General features: G+C 42.7%; 1 long non-coding RNA gene across 18 annotated transcripts; it reads left to right on the top strand.

The window, feature by feature from the left end:
- The first annotated feature begins 617 nt into the window (after positions 1-617).
- LOC123137780 (uncharacterized) lies at positions 618-8,195 on the top strand. 18 transcript variants are annotated; one of them, XR_006468518.1, is made up of 12 exons: positions 618-1,508; positions 1,642-1,702; positions 1,864-2,221; positions 2,305-2,349; positions 2,455-2,545; positions 2,659-2,763; positions 2,916-3,044; positions 3,246-4,882; positions 5,036-5,250; positions 5,384-5,648; positions 6,365-6,493; positions 7,315-8,195. It is a non-coding gene; the product is annotated as an uncharacterized lncRNA (long non-coding RNA). The 18 variants fall into 18 exon arrangements; XR_006468515.1 differs by lacking the exon at positions 5,036-5,250 and having other exon boundaries at positions 645-1,508; positions 1,642-1,737; positions 1,864-2,057; positions 2,164-2,221; XR_006468514.1 differs by lacking the exon at positions 5,036-5,250 and having other exon boundaries at positions 647-1,508; positions 1,864-2,057; positions 2,164-2,221; positions 2,455-2,538.
- The last annotated feature ends 5,788 nt before the right edge of the window (positions 8,196-13,983 follow it).

Below are 13,983 nucleotides of genomic sequence, written 5' to 3'. Positions count from 1 at the left end.
CTTTAAGCTTAGCTAATAACTTCTTAAGATCAGATCTATCATTGCAAGCAAGAAAATCTCTAGCAGTTTCTTCATCCATAACATAACCCTCAGGCACAACAGGCAATTCATATCTAGGGGGAGAATCTTTATCATCACTTTCATCAATATTATCAGTTTCAATAATTTTCATTCTCTCTAGCCCTGGCAAGTTGTTCATTAAGAAATTCACCTAATGCACAATAGTATCAAGCATAGAAGTAGTTTTATCATAAGTATCACGCATAGCAGAAGTGGCATCATCAATAACATGCGATATATCAGAATTAATAGCAGAAACAGGTTTAGGTGTCCCAAGCTTACTCAAAACAGAAGGAGAATCAAGTGCAGAGCTAGTTGGCAGTTCCTTACCTCCCCTCGCAGTTGAGGGAAATTTTTTAGTTCTTTCATCTTTCAAGTTCTTCATAATGATCAGCAGATATAAATCCCAAGTGACTCAAAGAATAGAGCTATGCTTCTCGGCAACGACGCCAGAAAATAGTCTTGATAACCCACAAGTACAGGGGATCGCAACAGTTTTCAAGGATAGAGTATTCAACCCAAATTTATTGATTCGACACAAGGGGAGCCAAAGAATATTCTCAAGTATTAGCAGTTGAGTTGTCAATTCAACCACACCTGGATAACTTAATATCTGCAGCAAAGTATTTAGTAGCAAAGTAGTATGGAAATAACGGTAACGGTAGCAAAAGTACTAGTAACAGTTTTGTAGTAATTGTAACAGTGGTAGCGGTATAGTAACTACGCAAAGAGCAATCTAACATATAAAAGCTGCTAGAGTACCTGCCATTCTGGGGCCTTCGTCACGCGCTCGAGATCTGCATCGCTCGTTTTGCCTCGCTGTAAAGTATTTGGTCCTTTTTTACTCTGTGTCAAATATCTGGCCGTTAATTTTACTTCACATTGTGGATTTCGGTTTTAGCGGATGACGACTGGGCCATCCTTCCTCGCTGGTCCGTGTTGCAGTGTGGTTTCGGGTAAAAAAGAGGTGTGCTGGGGTGGACTGCATCGGTCGAGCAGTGAAAAGTGAAAACCCTAGCCCCCAATCCCCTTCCTCCCTCGAGCCCAGCCCGTTCAGCTCTTCCCTCATCCGCCTCCGCCCTCCTCTCCCCCTTCACTCCTTCAGCCGCAATCTCTCTGCCCCACGACAACGGCAACTTTGCTGCCGCCCCACCAGCCAGCCCGGGGTGTACCAGGTGAGCGGCGAGCCAGTGGAGTTGCCCTACCAGCCGTACGGGACGTAGCTGGCCTTCATGGGCCGTCATTGGCATGCTCGACCACGGTCGTCGCCAGGGCCGCTCACTCAGGCTGCTCGAGTCGCCCACAAGCACCGGCAGGTCGCTTTCGCTCCTGCGCTGCGCTCGCCTGGCAGAGCTACTGCCTGCTCCGTGTGCCCCCCACCGTGCCGACCCCCCTCCTCCATGGCGGCGCCTTTGTCCCTAACGACACCCAGCAGCAGCCCACTCCCGGTACTACTACCCTCCCCCCTTTCTCTCTCTCCCCCCCTCTCTCTCTCGCCGGTTCTTGGATCGAGGAGACGCCATTGCTCGCTCCTGATTTGATTTGCTCATTCCCGTGGGTGTCGCGGTTTTTGATGTTCAGGCATCCCGGAGAAGGCAGGGGCTGCCGAGAAGAAGAATGCGCCGACCATCTACTACGTCGTGTAAGATCTGCTCTCCCATGAACTAAAACGATGGGGTAATCTTGCCAGCCAGGTTTCTTGGCTGCTTGTCTTGAATCAATTAGATGAATTCTGATTGATTTCATTCCCCTTCGAAAAATCCTGATTAGTTTCTTGGTTCCGTTGTCTGTTGGCTGCAATAGGACGCACTCTCAGATAACCCAGGTGGTCCGGGAGCTGCGCAAGATGATGGCCATCTTGGTAGCTAAAATGTTACCATCTCAGTGCACTCCCTGCCTCTTTTTTCTCATTCAGAAAAGGAAATGCATTATCCAACCAATGTCAAGTAGCAGTGGCAGAAATGAAGCCAATCCATGTATTTAATCATCATGTAGTAGTGGGTGTTGATGCAACCGTAATCCCCAGGAGCCTTTCTGGGCGGGCTCCAATGTTCTTAAGTTAAACTGCATGTAGTTTGACCAGTCAGTAATCATGCAATGCAGGCCTCAAGGAAGCACTATTGCGTCAATAAGGCCGTATGCATGGCGTTGATGAGGAATGGTAACATACAAGACACATTTCTTTACTAATCGTTTGGGTTCTTCATTGTAAACCATTTAGTGAGTACTTTTCTCCCTCATCAGCAAAAAGCTCCTAGACGACAAAGTTCATGGATGCCCAGAATTCAAGTGAGTTTTCCTAGCTTCTTTCACAGGAACACATATTAACATTGAGCACATTTCCCCCTTTCCCTACTAATGCAAGGAGAAACATGTATTGGCACGAATGTACAGAAACTGAGTCGTCGCCCATCTCTTCAGACCGATGGCTGCTATGAAGTTCATGATATTGAGGATCTTCCTAGGGTTGGAAGACAGGTCAAAGGTTTATCTATCTCTTTGTTTACATAGATTTTCCCTGAATCCCGAGGGACACACTATGCCACCACTGAATTCTAAAATCTATTCTACTGCCACCTTTCTTTTGGGTGTCTATAGGATGTCCATATTTTGCTGCACAAACCATGGCAAAAGCAGTCGAATTGTCAGGAGAGCAATGGACATTGATATCACTGGCTCAATTGTTATTCTCGATGAAGCGCAGTAAGCCCCTGAGTCTCCAAACCAATTATTCTGTTTCAGTGTCGATCAATGGTTTCCTTAGTTGCAAGACAATGGCTCCCCATGTTATCGATCCGGTGTTGCTGTGCATGAGGACATGGGGAAGGTGTAACAAGGCAGCGCTTGTGTTGCAGTGGAGTGGAGTCGGCCATCTGGATGTTTGCAGATCAGTCGAAGAAGAGAGGAAGGATCTTGAGGAAGAGTCAAGAACAAGGTGAACATCTTGCCCGTCGCAACCCGACGGCTGAGGCGGCAATGAGCAGGTACAATGAGATTCGAATTGTTGGGTATTGTTTATATTGCTAATTGTGATGGGATTATAGTTAATTTGCTTGATTATTTTGTCGTGTTTACTTAGGATATGTCAATTGATGGTTGACATTGTTACCTATAGATGATATCCCCTGTTTCGAACAAGATTGATTTTTGATGGACTAAAATTAGTGTTTGATTCTGTTGTACAGCGCCCAGCTGGAAGAGGCCGTCAACCTTGATATTTTCTTCAGTTTGGTATTGGCCAAAATTCTGTATCCCTGATTGCTCTACACTTACTGCTCCGGTGAGTTCTTCCCCCATTTTCCTCTTTGATTCCTTGCTTCCGTTGTTCAACATGATCTACTTTCTAAGTTTATCAAGATTTTGGTGGCGTAGCTGGTTTACAGGCTATAATTTTATTTCAACCAAGTGTATGTGCTATGATATTAAGGTTACTGGGACAAATGGTGTTTCTGTAAGGCTAGACCTATTTCTTCTCTTCCTAAATCAGTGATGCACTAATTATCTTAACTATTCTATGAATCTCGTCTATCATCCGACGAACAAAGCTTGCGGCGCATGTTTGAGTTTATTCCAATTGTTGCACAATTTGTTCTTCTGGAAAAGTCGTTGCAGAATTTTAATGGCGTCATATTTCCTTTAGAGAAATCTTCTACTGAATTTTTATTTCCCTGATACATGCTTATCATTTTTTTGCCATACATGCTTATCATTTGGCATAATGTTATTTTGGACACTTAATTTTTTCTTGTCTTCCACATTTTAATTCAAGGAGCAGTGGTAGAGTTTGCAATCTATTGTGGCCTTGCACCTCTTCTAATCTGTTGCTGGAGAATGATCCTAGGCCTCATTAGTTAGCTTGATGTATTTTTTAGGATACGCTTGAGGCTTGCGTCTGCTTTTACGTGTATTTACTGTTGTCTTTGGAAATCTGATTTCGGCAAATCCACTGGATTTGGAGCAACGTTCAGAGGTAGGCACAACACAAGCATGTTTAGTTGTTTGACAATTTTGTTTGTTTTTCTGATTGAAGATGGATGCTAACTACTTGATTCTAAGGTGATTCGAGTCGCTTGATAAAAGTAGATGCAGATTATCTGCACTTATCTCATACTGATGCTTCCCTTTCTAAAAGCAAGTGAATCCGGTCATTCCTGCCAAGATATATTTTAGGTTACACTAACCTGACCGTATTGACCGTATATACTACTGGCATACAAAATTGATTAGGTGGTGACACAATGTCCCTTATTAAGTGTTGCTGTACCTACTGCTAAATTAACCATGCACAGTGACACAATGATGTGTTTGATCTTCGAATGTTTCTTCACTCTGAAACCCAGGTTAGACTTGTCCCCTGTTAAATCTGTGGTTATACCTTCTGCTAAATTAAGCATGCACTTTCATTTGCTCTATTATATTCTCCAAATGAAAACGGATAGACGAATTCTAAATGGTCGTAAAACTCTAGGGTAAATCTTTGCTGGGTCATATGTGAATTTGGCCTCCAGTCATTTACTTAGGTTTCTGGATTTGCTTGGATTATGGAAAGTTTAGCTCACGAGTGTAGCCACTTCGCCATTTGTTTATTTGATCGAATAACTTGTATCTATTTCTTTTTTAACAAGATCGTGCTGCTCTTGATTATTTGCTTTATGTTTTTGATTGAGCCGAGCGAGGAGAACCAACACTATTTAGCTTTTGGGGTCTCTGTTTCAAATGACTCGACGTGGCCTTGGCGACACTGGCTTGTATAGGAAGAGGATGCTGATGACTCCTGCTAGAGAGCTCATCGACGACTGCAACAAGCAGTCCCAAGGGAAAAGTAAGCTCCTTCTTTTAGTGATGTTAGCGGTTGTTTGATGTATTTTAGCTCATTGCAGCAGGCTAGGCAACTGCATTCTTCGCTCCAATTAATCATATATGTCTATATTTTAGCTTATTTTTTTCTCCTCGGAACAAACGAAACATTCGCCAGGGAGCGATCACCCCACCAAACTTTTTTGGTCGATCTGGGGGAGGAGCTGGACCGAACGATTCGCCCCAGGCCCCCACGCGAATAGTTGCCCTGCAGGCAAAAACAAAACTTTGACTAGGCCTTTACAACCTCCAATTAGGCTAAAAAATGGCCCTGTTTTTTGTGACGCCTCAACACTTGGATCATCGCTCGAGGTTATCGCTTTTGAGTTTCAGGTGATAGGTTCTTTTTAATTGATTTTTTGGAAATCATGATGCTAAATATATGGATTATGTTTCATGTGTCTCTCCTATTGCCTTTTTACTATATGATTAAAATCCATACCTGACAACAAACATTCTTAAACAGATCCATTTATCAAGGATGACTCTGCTTGATGTCGCCGCATACCAGCAGAAGATAAAGCTTAGCCATAGACTGGAAGACTGGGGCTATATAGATTGCTTTCTAAAACCAATGCAGATCACCCTGCTGAAGAAGAAGGAGAGGAAGTTAGAAATCAGTTTTCAGTTTTACAGGTGCAAAATCAACTCATTCCACTGTAATACTGGACATCCAGATGTCCAGGATGTCGGAAGCATCCGCGTTGCATTCATGAATCTGACATACACATGTAAGAGATATTCTCCCTCTTACAGCTTTCCAAACATTGGAAATCACTAGACCAGACCATGAGGTTGAGAATTCAGATGATGGCCTCTCATGTAGAACTCAATGCACATGTAGTCAGATACTACGGATAAAGTTGAATTGTATGCTAGGAGTTGTGCTTTTATCAAGTTTACTTATTTACTTATGATCTAATCATCTCTCTAGAAAGAGCATCTTCCGAAGAAGCTATCTACCATGAGGATTTCTCTTTTTCGCCTTTGTATTGGAAAGATAGAGATGGAAACCTAAAAAACATAGTATTAGCTTTTTTATCCAATGGAAATTCATACCGCGTGAGCCCTGAGGTTGAGAATGGGAAAATGACTGAACTTGTTCACAACACTAGCAGTAATCTTGACCTTTATTTAACTGGTTTTGTATTCTCGACCTGTTTGCATATTTTTATAGATGAATTAGTCCCAGTGTTACTGGTTCACTTGCTACATGGCTCGAGCATGCTACTCCTAACCTAAGTGGTTGTTGGTCTCACTTTACTGATGGATGGGGGAGGTTGAGAATTTTCTTATGTTTGTTTGTATTTTCTTTCTAGATAACCTACATGGTGCTACTTAAAATTTGTGAATGGTTTGTCGGCATGTTACTGGGATTTAGAGGCAGAAAAGTCTTACTCCTAACTACATGGAGTTCTCAATAAATTATTCTTGTCATTTTTTCGAGGTGATGTTCGCTCCGGTTCCTCCTTCTCTACCCAGCAGTATGGGTAACTCAAAGCATAGATCTGATTGTGCTTCTTGCAGTCTATGCTTCCTATCTCCGGGTCATCCGCCTCCCAAAGACTACTCCGAGGTATGAAAGTAAAGCCCCTTCCTCCGCCTTAATGTTGATCGCATTCATACCTGTGTTATATTTTTTTTGTGCAAGCACAATAATGGTTCTTTATTTGTTTCATTTTGACATACATGTTTCTGGAATACTCTTACCTGCCATAAGACATCCAGTCAAAGTTGATTTTTTATAAGCTAGAACCTCGCATAGCTAATTGATAGTTGCACCACCTGATTATTTTTACCTAGAAGGTCCTGATGCACATTGTATAGCAGACATAAAGTGTATGTAGTCTTCTTGACGAGGAGGTTTTACAATGATATAAATATAAAATAATTGGAATCATTGCAATGCATCATTTTCTCTCATTCAATATAAATATAAAATGATTTTGGCACGGCCATCCTTTTTGGTACATAGTGTTTCCGATGACAAACATAGGGGATCTTTTGTACAGATGCAAATTTCCATGTTCTTGTATTAGACCTTGGAACTTTGCAGTTATTGCAAGTTCTCTTACATATACTGTCTTCGGACTTTGTACTTCATTTTTAAATTTCAGAACTAGGATAGTTATATACCTCCTTGGTAGTGGCGGAGCTAGCATTTGATAGCAGGGTGGTCCGGCCCCTGAATGTTCTAACAAACTATCAATATCTTATAGAAGGTCTTACAAACAACTAAAATTCTCAATTAATCTTATTTTTGTACATGATATGTTAGCTTGCCTTTTGTAAGTATTTTTCGATCGAGTCGAATTAGCTGCTGCTATCTATGGTGATTTGCATGAGCATAATACTGCTGTAGAAGACAATGCTAATCAAGCGAATATGCTTCTTCAGGAGAATCGAAATAACAGTCAGTCGTGGATGGATTAGAATGGAATACTTATTACCTTGGTGACAATGTCGGGCGGGCGTTGAATCGTGGACATGTCCCCCATGGATCTAGGCGGCTGGGCGAACAGATGGACCGAGCTCCCTCCTCTGCCCAAGAAGCAGCCGAGCTCCCTCCTACGCCCAAGAAGCAGCCGAACTCCCTCCTCCGCCCAAGAAGCAGTCGAGCTCCCTCCTCCGCCCAAGAAGCAGCCGAACTCCCTCCTCCACCCAAGAAGCAGCCGAGCTCCCTCCTCCGCCCAAGAAGCAGCCAGGGAAGCAGCACCGACGACCGGAACAACATGGCGGATCCAAATCGCCAGTCTCCTCTGTCCAGAGCTGAACTGAGTGGCTGCCCCCATGAGAGGACACGGGCACAACCAAACCCACACACACCAGACACGCGTGCATGGTGGCTTATCCGGTGGGAGACTACCGCTTGCTCCCGCTGAACCATTGTGTCCCACAACGCTTGCACCTGTCCACCCGTGAACGCGGTGTCCCACTGCCGCTTGCACCTGCCCACCTGTGAACTGCCGCTTGCACCCGTGAATGTTGTGGCTCACCTGGAAAATGCATATCTGAGCGCTCGCAGGTGCCAGCCATCTATTCCAAGGGGAGAAAAAAAACTCTACTCCCAAGGAGTTTTTCTTTTCTTTCTAAAGGGTCTATTATTCTCAGGTACTCTCTCCGCCCCATAATATAAAATACTTTTTGACATTACATCAGTGTTAAAAAACGTCTTACATTATGGGACGGAGGGAATAGGTTTTATTCACATAAACAAGTGTGACGACCGGTCAAAATCTTACCACTCAATTATTATTTTCAAAAATGATCCATATCTATTATCAGTGTTCATTGAAAATACAAAGCATATCAAAAATATAAAAATTACATTGAGATTCCAAGACCATCTCGCATAGCCACTACTGTCGCGGACGCTAGCCAGGAAGTCTTCATGCATGTGCCCCTTGTTCAATACGTGGAGCCGCAATCGTCATTGTTGAACCCTTGCCTAGATCTGAAGCATCTGACATCAAATCCCATCACATGACGAGAAACCCTAACCTCATCACCCCAAGGAGACGACAGGAATCTACGCTAGAGCTTCATCGGCTATGTTCAAATGGACTGAAAGACAAACTCGAAGAAGTAGTGCCATTATCCACTCGAGTGTCGACCTGTGAGGACTAAAAAACCTGACCTAAACTACTAACCGAAATGAAGGCATCGAGATTCCCATCCTCATCATCGATCGACGGAGCGGTAGAAAAGGGAAGGTGAATCCACGGGCTCGCCGGTGAAGTTTCGAGGAGAGAGTTTGCCCTAGCCACTTAGAGTTTACTCTCCCCGAACAGCAAGCGACCGAACGAAAACACATGTCCGAGCGCTCCCAACCATCCATTCTCAAGGAGTTTTTTTCCTTTTTGAGGGTCTATATTCTCTAAGAGTTTTTATTCACATAAACAAGTGTGATGTGAGATAATTAGAAAAGATATTTACCTTTTCGACCTACATCGGACCTCCTATAGTTTTGAGCAACGTCTCGAAGCAACCAAAGATAGTTTCTGATAGACTTTGGTCAATGTATCCTGGCCAGCATGCTTCAATGGTTACTAAAACAGCCACCTTTTGTTTCATATCAATGAGACCAAGATCTTTCCCCTTTCGAAGAACTCCGAGCAAGCTATATATAAAATTTAGTCTTCCCTTGCTGCTTCTATGGTGAAAATAGTATATGAGCTCACTACATAAAGTATATAAGCTATTCTTTTGTGCATCCTTTCCAATCTTATGTGCTCACTGCATATAGTATATGAGCTATTCTTTTCAAGCAACAAATATATTAATGCATTCTCTCACAATAAGTAACTTACACATGGCCTTTGCGCCATTGGCGCAACGGGTCATCTAGTATGTGAAAAGCTCGTAGGCATTGGATCAGTGATGGATAATTATGTCAGATGCGATTCCTCATGCAATAGTTATAACACAGGGCGACACAGAACTAGCTCCATTTCATCAATGTAATGTAGGCATGTATTTCGAATATAGTCATACGTGCTTATGGAAAAGAACTTGCATGACATCTTTTGTCCTACTCTCCTGTGGCAGCGGGGTCCTATTTGAAACTAAGGGATATTAAGGCCTCCTTTTAATAGAGTACCGGACCAAAGCATTAACACTTAGTGAATACATGAACTCCTCAAACAACGGTCATCACCGAGAGTGGTCCTGATTGTTGTCACTTTGGGGTTGTCGGATCATAACACATAATAACTGACTATAGACTTGCAAGATAGGATCAAGAAATCACATATGTTCATGAAAACATAATAGGTTCAGATCTGAAATTATGGTACTCGGGCCCTAGTGACAAGCATTAAGCATAGCAAAGTCATAGCAACATCAATCTCAGAACATAATGGATACTAGGGATCAAACCCTAACAAAGCTAACTCGATTACATGGTAAATCTCATCCAACCCATCACCGTCTAGCAAGCCTATGACGGAATTACTCATGCACGGCGGTGAGCATCATGAAATTGGTGATGGAGGATGGTTGATGATGACGACGATGATCAATTCCCCTCTCCGGAGCCCCGAACGGACTCCAGATCAGCCCTCCTAAGAGATTTTAGGGCTTGGCGGCGGCTCCGTATCGTAAAACACGATGAATCCTTCTCTGATTTTTGTTCTCCCCGAACGTGAATATATGGAGTTGGAGTTGAGGTCGGTGAAGCTCCAGGGGGCCCACGAGGCAGGGGGCGCGCCCAGGGGGGTAGGGCGTGCCCCCACCGGAGAAACTTCATATATTAGAGCATTGAGTTGTAATTCTCTAAACATTGCCGAAGGCATTCACATAGAGTCATATTTTGTTTAAGCATTGAGTTGTAATTCTTGAGTTGTAAGTAAATAAAAGTGTGATGTTCTTCATTATTAGAGCATTGTCCCATGCGAGGAAAGGATGATGGAGACTATGATTCCCCCACAAGTCGGGATGAGACTCCGGACAAAAAAAATAAAAGAAAAAAAAGAGGCCATAAAAAAAAGAAGGCTCAAATAAAAAAATGAGAGAAAAAGAGAGAAGGGGCAATGTTACTATCGTTTTACCACACTTGTGCTTCAAAGTAGCACCATGATCTTCATGATAGAGAATCTCTTATGTTGTCACTTTCATATACTAGTGGGAATTTTTCAATATAGAACTTGGCTTGTATATTCCAATGACGGGCTTTCTCAAATTGCCCTAGGTCTTCGTGAGCAAGCGAGTTGGATGCACACTCACTTAGTTTCTTTTTGAGCTTTCATACACTTATAGCTCTAGTGCACCCGTTGCATGGCAATCCCTACTCACTCACATTGATATCTATTGATGGGCATCTTCATAGCCCATTGATAAGCCTAGTTGATGTGAAACTACATTTCTCTTTTTGTCTACTCCACAACCACCATTGTATTCCACTATAGTGCTATGTCCATGGCTCACGCTCATGTATTGCGTGAAAGTTGAAAAAGGTTGAGAATACTAAAGTATGAAACAATTGCTTGGCTGAAACCAGGGCTATGCATGATTTAAATATTTTGTGTGATGAAGATAGATCATAGCCAGACTATATGATTTTCTAGGCATAGCTTTCTTTGGCCATTATTTTGAGAAGACATAATTGCCTTGTTACTATGCTTAAAGTATTTTTGCTTTTATGTCAACATTAAACTTTTGTTTTGAATCTTATGGATCTGAATATTCTTGCCACAATAAAGAACATTACATTGATAAATATGTTAGGTAGCATTCCACATCAAAAATTCTATTTTTATCATTTACCTACTCGAGGAGAGCCGAAATTAAGCTTGGGGATGCTTGATACGTCTCCATCGTATCTATAATTTTTTATTGTTCCAAGCTATTATATTATCCATCTTGGATGTTCTATATGCATTCATGTGTTATTTTATATGATTTTTGGGACTAGCCTATTAACCTAAAGACCAATGCCAGTTTTTGTTTATTCCTTGTTTTTGAGTTTTATGGAAAAGGAATACCAGACGGAGTCCAATTGACCTGCCAATTTACGGAGATTTTTATGGACCAGAAGAAGCCCCCAAAGTAAAAGAGTTGGGCCAGGACAGTCCCGAGTCATCCACGAGGGTGGAGGGCGCACCCTACCCCCCTGGGCGTGCCCCCTAACTCGTGGCTGACTCGGAGACCCCTCTGACGTGAAACCGATGCCAAAAATTTCTATAAATACAGAAACCCCCGAAAAGAAACCTAGATCAAGAGTTCCGCAGCCACAAGCCTCTATAGGCACCAAAAACCAACCAGGGCCCTGTTTCGGCACCCTGTCGGAGGGGCGAGCCATCACCGGTGGCCATCTTCATCATCCCGGCGCTCTCCATGATGAGGAGGGAGTAGTTCACCCTCGGGGTTGAGGGTATGTACTAGTAGCTACGTGTTTGATCTCTCTCTTCTCGTGTTCTTGATATGGCACGATCTTGATATACCGCGAGCTTTGCTATTATAGTTGGATCTTGTGATGTTTATCCCCCTCTACCTTTTTTTAATGGATTGAGTTTTTCCTTTGAAGTTATCTTATCGGATTGAGTCTTTAAGGATTTGAGAACACTTGATGTATGTCTTGCATGTGTTTATCTGTGGTGAGAATGGGATATTCACGTGATCTACTTGATGTATGTTTCGGCGATCAACTTGTGGGTTCAGTGATCTTACTTATGCATAGGGGTTGGCACACGTTTTCGTCTTGACTCTCCGGTAGAAACTTTGGAGCACTCTTTGATGTTCTTTGTGTTGGTTTGAATAGATGAATCTGAGATTAGGTGATGCATGTCGTATAATCAAACCCATAGATACTTGAAGTGACATTGGAGTATCTAGGTGACATTAGGGTTTTGGTTGATGTGTGTCTTAAGGTGTTATTTTACTACAAACGCTAGGGCTGTTTATGACACTTATAGGAATAGCCTAATGGATTGATCGGAAAGAATAAGTTTGAGGTGGTTTCGTACCCTATAATAATTTCTTCGTTTGTTCTCCACTATTACTGACTTTGGACTGACTCTTTGTTGCGTGTTGAGGAATTGTTATATGATTGTTGAGAGAACTTGCACTAGTGAAAGTATGAACCCTAAGCCTTGTTTCGAAGCATTGCAATACCGTTTCCGCTCACTTTTACCACTTGTTACCTTGCTTTTTTTTATAATTTCATATTACAAAAACCTTGATCTACCATCCATATTGCACTTGTATCACCAAATCTTTGCCGAACTAGTGCATCTATACAATTTACCATTTTATTGTGTGTGTTGGGGACACAAGAGACTCTTTGTTATTTGGTTGCAGGGTTGTTTGAGAGAGACCATCTTCATCCTACGCCTCCCATGGATTGATAAACCTTAGGTCATCCACTTGAGGGAAATTTGCTACTGTCCTACAAACCTTTGCACTTTGAGGCCCAACAAAGTCTACAAGAAGAAGTTTGCATAGTAGACATCATGCATGTACTAATCCGTGTACTGAACCCACCCTGCTCACAACATGCTTTGTTGTAACCACGCAATCTCTGCGCCGTGATATTTTTTTTTTGAAAAGGAGGATATCCCCCAGACTTTGTATCAGGACGATGCATGCAGCCATATACTATTAATAGTGCAAAATCCAGTAGCCGAACATCATTGACCTAGAAAAAGACGAAAAACAAACCCCGAGGCCGTATACCTCGCGATAGCAACTCTCCCAGATAGCCACTAACCCTATGATACAAGACACAACATAAACGAAAAATACACAACTTCTAGGCTACGCCTTCAAGAAGGAATCACCGGACGTGCGCCGATTATGGTGAGTCCACCACAAGGTTGAACTTCGGATTTCATCCCCAAAGCAAAGCTTCAATCCACCACCTTCAACAAGGACAAGATGCAAGCGCGCGACGACATAGCCCGGTTAGAGATCTTGTATTTCCACCGGAGTGCATAAGCTCATCGTTGAAGCCATCTGTACCATCCACCCTTATCCGACTACCGAGCCCTCGATAGCTGGATACCTCTAGAGAAGACAATGGAAGACAAATGCGTCCCATACTGCCTACCTCCCGCTACTGTCGCACCACCTTCGATCTAACAACAACAGGCTAAACTTGACACCACCGCCAGAGCCACCATGCATCACCTGCCGGTGACTGATGACCCACAATTATAGGGGATCTATGGTAGTCCTTTCGATAAGTAAGAGTGTCGAACCCAACAAGGAGCAGAAAGAAATGACAAGCGGTTTTTAGTAAGGTATTCTCCGCAAGCACTGAAATTGTAGGTAACAGATAGTTTTGTGATAGATAATTTGTAACGGGTAACAATCACTGAAAGTAAATAAAGTGCAGCAAGATGGCCCAATCCTTTTTGTAGCAAAGGACAAGCCTGGACAAGTTCTTATAATGAGAAAAGCGCTCCCTAGGACACATGGGAATTATCATCAAGCTAGTTTTCATCACGCTCATATGATTCGCGTTCGTTACTTTGATAATTTGATATGTGGATGGACCGGTGCTTGGGTACTGTCCTTTCTTGAACAAGCATCCCACTTATGATTAACCCCTATTGCAATCATCCGCAA

The sequence above is a fragment of the Triticum aestivum genome, chromosome 6B, assembly GCF_018294505.1.
Source record: "Triticum aestivum cultivar Chinese Spring chromosome 6B, IWGSC CS RefSeq v2.1, whole genome shotgun sequence".
NCBI lineage: Eukaryota > Viridiplantae > Streptophyta > Magnoliopsida > Poales > Poaceae > Triticum > Triticum aestivum.
Note: the sequence above shows the minus strand (reverse complement) of the source record. Positions and strands in the feature narration are given on the sequence as shown.